Genomic DNA, 6,000 nt, shown 5'->3' on the forward strand with positions numbered 1-6,000 from the left:
GAAGAGGCCACAGGCATCAGTGACATGGGGGCAGGTTCTGGGCCATGGGTTTGATTCCAGCGTCTGGGGGTATCTAGCTGCCAGGGTGGATTTGGTGTTGGGAGCTCACTTGTCTGACCAGGTGATCCAGAACCTTCCAGGGTGACCTAGAGATCACTGAGTGTGTGTAAAAGGGTTGGTACAAGGGTTGGAGGATGGGCTTATGTGGTGTGTGATTTGTGTGTACTTCCAAGGATGGATAAATGTATGTGAGCAGCTGTGCCAGACAGGCTCAAGGTGGCCCCATGTCAGCACATGTATCATTTCATGTCTTTGAGGGTGGTGGGACCTCTGACTGACTTCTGACCAGCAAAGGTGATGGGATGTCACTCCTGTGATCAGGTCACACACACCACACACACAGCCCCATCTTGCTAGCATGAAGTAGAAATTCTTGATAGCTTGCTGAGCTAAGTGCTCATGTTGAAGAAGCCCGTGGGAAAGGAACTGCAGGCCTTCAGCCAACAACCCGCAAAAAATGAGGGCTCTTGGTGGGGAGGGAGAGGGGGACAGTTGAACCACTGTGATGCACATTTGACAAAATAAAAATAAAAAACAGTGAGGGCTCTCAGTCATAGGCCACAGACGCATTCTGCCAACAACCTGAGTGAGTGTGCAAGGGGATTTTCCCCGACTTGAACCAGCAGTGCGCATACAGCCCAGCAGCCACCTTGACAGTAGCCTTCTGAGACCCGGAGCAGAGGACCCAGCTAAGGTACACCTAGACTCCTGACCCACAGAGACTGTGACATAGCAAGCACAGGTCACTTTGTGTCCCTGTGGTCATTTGTTATGCAGTCAGAGAACACCAATACAGCTCGGGCATATGTGAGTGTGTCACTGGTGGGTGTGGATTTGGATGGCACATGTTCACACGTGTTTGTGTGTTTCAGTGTGTGTCCAGGTGTGTGGATGTGTAAGTCTGCGTGTGTGAGAGTGAGTTGGAGTGGCGTGGGTGTGTACTAGTACAGGAGTGCGTCTACCCGTGAGCAGGTGTGTGTGTGCGCACGTGTGTGCAGGGTCCTGCCCCCACCCTCATTTATTACTTCCTCCCTGGGTTTGATGTTGTGGGTGAATAAAATGTAAAGAGCCCTAAACTTTTTTAGAAGAGCCCTAAAGGGAGTGGAGCTTTCTGTGCAAGAGTCATTACCAGGCATGCCTGTGAACTGGTGATTTTAACTGGGCCGCAGCCGGCAGGCTGCAGGGCAGGGAAGAGCAGTCCCTCGGCTCCTCTGTGCCCCGCTCCCACCCCCTGTCAGATCTGGGGTGCAGCGGGGCAGGAGGGCAGGATGGCCCCTGCAACCCGGGTCTGGCCCAGGCCCTCCATCCTCCCAGGAGGCGGTGGGAGACTCGGTGCCTGCGGGAGAAGAGCTGGGCCTGGGTCTGGCCGCGGGGTTTGGTTTCTCCCGGCACCGCAGGCCTCAGGTCTCCCATCGTCTGTCTCCAACTTCCCTGTGCCAGGAACCACCCACCTGAGATCCGGGCACTCCCGCCCCTTCACACACAGTCACACACGAATGCTCATATATGCAAACTGACACTTTGGTAACAACAATAGCCGATGTTGCCAGGTTCCCTTCTAAGTCTCCGTAGACAGTATCTCATTGAACCCCCTTGACAACCTATGCAGTGGGTACTACTGGTCCCCATTTACCCACGGTCCCCATTTTCCTACAAAGGCATGCAGGGGTTAAGTAACTTTCCCAGATCCCATGGTGAGTAAGGCCCCATCACGGGGACAGTGACCTGCACACACACACACACCTGCTCCCTGCAAGGACGCCCCACGTGCTCACACTCAGATACTCATGCACATTTGACAAGGCAGCCAACCACTCACCTGCCCTCCAGTTCACATGCTCAGTAGACACTCACACACAATCACATGCCAATGTGTTTCCTCAAGCACACAGGTGTATCTGCCACCTACACCGGTTCACCCTTGAACACAAATATACCACATCCCCCCTTGAACAGCCTCTCAAGGCCCACCCAGCCTCTCCCAGAGCCCCGAGCTTGGTAAAGCATATATGCCCACATATGATCTCACTCTCGGAACCCTCCCAGGCTCACATCATACTGTTCTTAACATAGACGATGCACCCCCAAAATACACACAGACTCACCCCCCCACAGAACTGCAACCCGAACCCACTTGCTGAGGGCAGGGGCTTGTGTTTGTCTTTGTGAGGCTGCAGTGTGCAGCCCAGAGGCCTACGGGGGACAGAGGGAACTTCTGTGGCTCTCAGGGCTGCCAGTGTGGGAGCTGGAGGAGCCAGCACCCCTCAGGGACCCAGAGATGGCTGGACCCGCCCACTGTCCACCACCAAACCAGCCCATTGTCTGTGAGATACGGCCGTTTCTCCACAGTCACAACATGGCATGTGACATTCATGGGAGCCACTCACTCCCTGGCATATACAGGCTCATCGTTTCTCTCCCACTCAAGTAGTCACAACAGAAAGCCAGGGAGTGGGGTGATGTCATCCAAGAGATGACCTAAGCCATCATTATTAGTGCTGTCCCTGGACCTCCAAGGCCTGCATGACCCCCAGGGTTACTTTTAACCTTAATATCCAAACAAAACAAATACACCCATCTGTGATTAGCAGGACCTGGTCCCCCTCCTGCCCCTCAAGGTCACCTTGTCACTCTCTTTCGCCCCGTGTGGGGAAGGGTCTCAAGCCTACACCTCAGCCTGTTTCTTCAGGGCCCCACGTCCTCATGCCCAGCTCTCTGAAAGGCCACCATTCCCCAGGCTTCCGGGCACAGTGTGGCACCCTGGTGCTGCCATCCCTCAGGCCTCATTCTCTAAAGAATGACCCACTCAAGGCTGTGGAGCACAAGAGGAAGCAACTTTGTGTGGAAGTCAGATACAGTCCTGTAGGCAGACATGGCGCCCCACGCAGCCTTCTCTCGAACAGAGGAGCGCCCCCTCTGGCCTCTTCTCTTCCTTCTTTGTGCCCATGGCAACTCTGAGCTCCTCACTGGGCAGAGCCATCTGATTTCTCACCATGTGACCTCCTCTCCTGGGCCCTGCCCAGAGGCCTTGCCTGCCCAAACTGGCCTGCGAGGGTGTTTTCCTTAATCAAGGAGCAGTGTTCCCCAAGAAAGGCTTCTGCACCCTCCCAGGCTGGCCAGCTGACAGCTACTGCCCTCTTGCGTGAAAGCAGTTTCTCCCTTCTCATCACATCAGTACACAGACTAGCACATGCCACACAATGATGGCAATGTAAAGAAATGCTGATCTAAGCCACCTGGCAGAGGCCACGCTGTGAACTGGAGAAGAAAGTGGGACATGAACCCACACCCCTACCTGCATGGAGTGCAAGCAGGTGTGTGCTCAGTGAGAGATTCCAGAAGGAACACGCTTGCTGCCTTAGAGAGAAGAGCTCGTGTCTCCCTGTCCGCCGATGATCAGCAGACTTCATTCATTCAGCAAACCCTAGGCGACTCCTCTGCACCCACAGAAGGGGGCAGAGAAGAATCAGAGGCAGGGAGCTGATGGGTGAGTGACACCCGGCCGACCCAGTGCTGTGAGGGAGGGAGGATACGGGGCTGAGGGGACCCAGAGGAGAGAGGCTTTGGAAGAGACAGACTGAGCAAGGGGGATTTATGCAAAGTTCCTGGCACTTGTCCTGAAGTCCCTTGTTCCTCTTTCGCTCAAGAAATCACATGAGAAGGCAGGTGAGTGGGAAACTCACTGCCCTGGGCACAGATGGCTCTGGGTCTCTCATGAGGTTTGGACCCATGTGTCTGATGGGGAAGCGGACCTCTCCGCCCACTGGTGGCAGGACACCTGGGTCTCCCATAGCCGGTACCAAGCCCGTCCTCCTCCCCAAGCCTGCCCGTCCTCCCGGCTGCCCCGCTTCTGTGCAAGCTGTTTCGGGGTCCTGCCCGATGCTGCCTGCCTGTGGCATAGTGAGTGTGGCTCCCACTCTTTCCCTCCCTCCATTCTTCTGCCACAGAGGAGGTAGAGCAACATTTCTGATTCGGAACATTGGAAATCTGGGAAAAATGACCTGGTCTCAGTGCTTTCCTTTTATCCCTAATAGCAAGTTGCCCAGAGGGATCTGGGATTCTCTTCTACCCCATCAGAGCTTCCTGGGCAGGCTCCCCAGTTCAGCACTTCCCAGGGGGTACAAGGGCCCTATTCTGGGGTTCAGTTTACAAGCCTGTTGGCTCTCACCCAAAGCTATGCCTCCTTACCCAGACTTCATCAGGAACTAAGGTGACATTGGCCTTCATTAGCCTTGGATTTATTTCTTAAATTGATCAAGATTTATTGGGGAAGAGGGTGGTTCTTTATTGGCCTTCGCCAAGAACTCCAGCAAAAGGCACCACAGTCCACTCTTCCCTTAAAGAAAAAGTCCACCGGGCCAAATACAGACTCCTCGCCTCCATCCCTTGCATTAACCAATGCCTGTGACACTTTCAGACCAATTCACTCTGTCACCACGCCTTTTGTCTAGGACACCACCATGTCCCGAGCAATCACAGCCTCCTTACCAGTCTCCCTGCAGGCTCTCTCTGCCCCTTGGCCTCGCCTCTCCTGGCCATGTGACAGGTGCCCAGAGTCGGCCTCCATCCCCGCATTCACTCACTCACTACTTGAGGAAACATCCACATTTTATTTAGCGGGGACCATTCCTCATGTCTCCCCCTTTTTTTTTTTCTCACTTTCCCTCTGGACAGGGAGTCTATTTTTATTTTATTGCATGGAATTTGTCTTTTGAAATAATTAACCACCTTCTTGCAGCAATTTTTCTTCACCCAGGAATGCAAAATCACATAACACATTGGGATATTTTTTAACACCCACTTTAAATTATTCAATTGCTGTATTGTGATAAATATGCAAATCAGGGGACTTTGGGGTAATATGTTCTGAGCCTGAAGCTGGACTCCATCCATCCCAATCCAAGGAGGGGTTCACCTAGGGGACGGAGGACATCAGCCACCCTTCCTGAGTGGCCAAAGACAAGCGCTGTCCTGGCTTTTTCCTTCCTCTGCAAATCCAAGACCCAGAACACAGCCCATGGCACCATCTCTGGCCAGAGGCTTTATGTGCCTGACCTCACTTCATACTCCCAGTAACCTTGAAATCAGAACTCCAGGTTTACAGATGTGCAAACTGGGGCTCAAATTGGCTAAGTGTGTCACCCAGGGCAATGTGGTCAAATAGCAGGCTCTCAGCACCACTGTGCAATGCACATTTCCTAGTAGAGGTGATGATTTTATGAGTCCAAGATGATTTTTGTGTATCTTTATCTTTCTCCCCAAATCTCTAACTCCTCTTGCTCAGCGTGCCACCTCACCTTCTTGTTTCACTGAGCGCATGAGGCTGTCAGAAGGGAATTACCTCTTTTGACTGAATGTTTTGGAAATTGTTCAACAGACTGCTCTCTGGATGAAAAGGCTCTGATCTGTAGCCCTTGCCCATTTCCACAGTGTAAATGTTTCCACTAGAGCCAATTTCAAACCACCCATGGTTTAATAACTAGCTCACAAGAAATTGCTGAGAATGTAGCACCCGCTTTTCCAAGCCAGCTCCAGCACACCACCTGGCCGAATCTTCCCACGCCAGGCCCTCCAACCCTCTCTCATCAGTGCACTCACGTGTGATCCGCCTTCCCTGCTCTCACTGGGAAATGGGCCTGCTCCTCCGTGAGGCCAGGCATGCCCCAGAACCCTCCCCTGTCACCCGGCAAGGACTTGCCCTGCGCTGTTATCACCACTCCTTCCTCAGCCATCAATTTCCCCCTACACTCCACCCCTCCCATCATCATACAAACACACTGTAATGTCCGCTCACAGAAAACCTTCCCCTGACCCTAGGTTCCCCTCCAGGATCCACCCCATTCATTCTGATCTCCCTTTGAGAAAAAAGTCTTGCTCAAGCTGCCTGGAGTTGCTGCCTCCAGTCCTTCCTCCCCCGTTGCTCACTCCTCAGCCTACCCG

The sequence above is a fragment of the Manis pentadactyla genome, chromosome 3, assembly GCF_030020395.1.
Source record: "Manis pentadactyla isolate mManPen7 chromosome 3, mManPen7.hap1, whole genome shotgun sequence".
NCBI lineage: Eukaryota > Metazoa > Chordata > Mammalia > Pholidota > Manidae > Manis > Manis pentadactyla.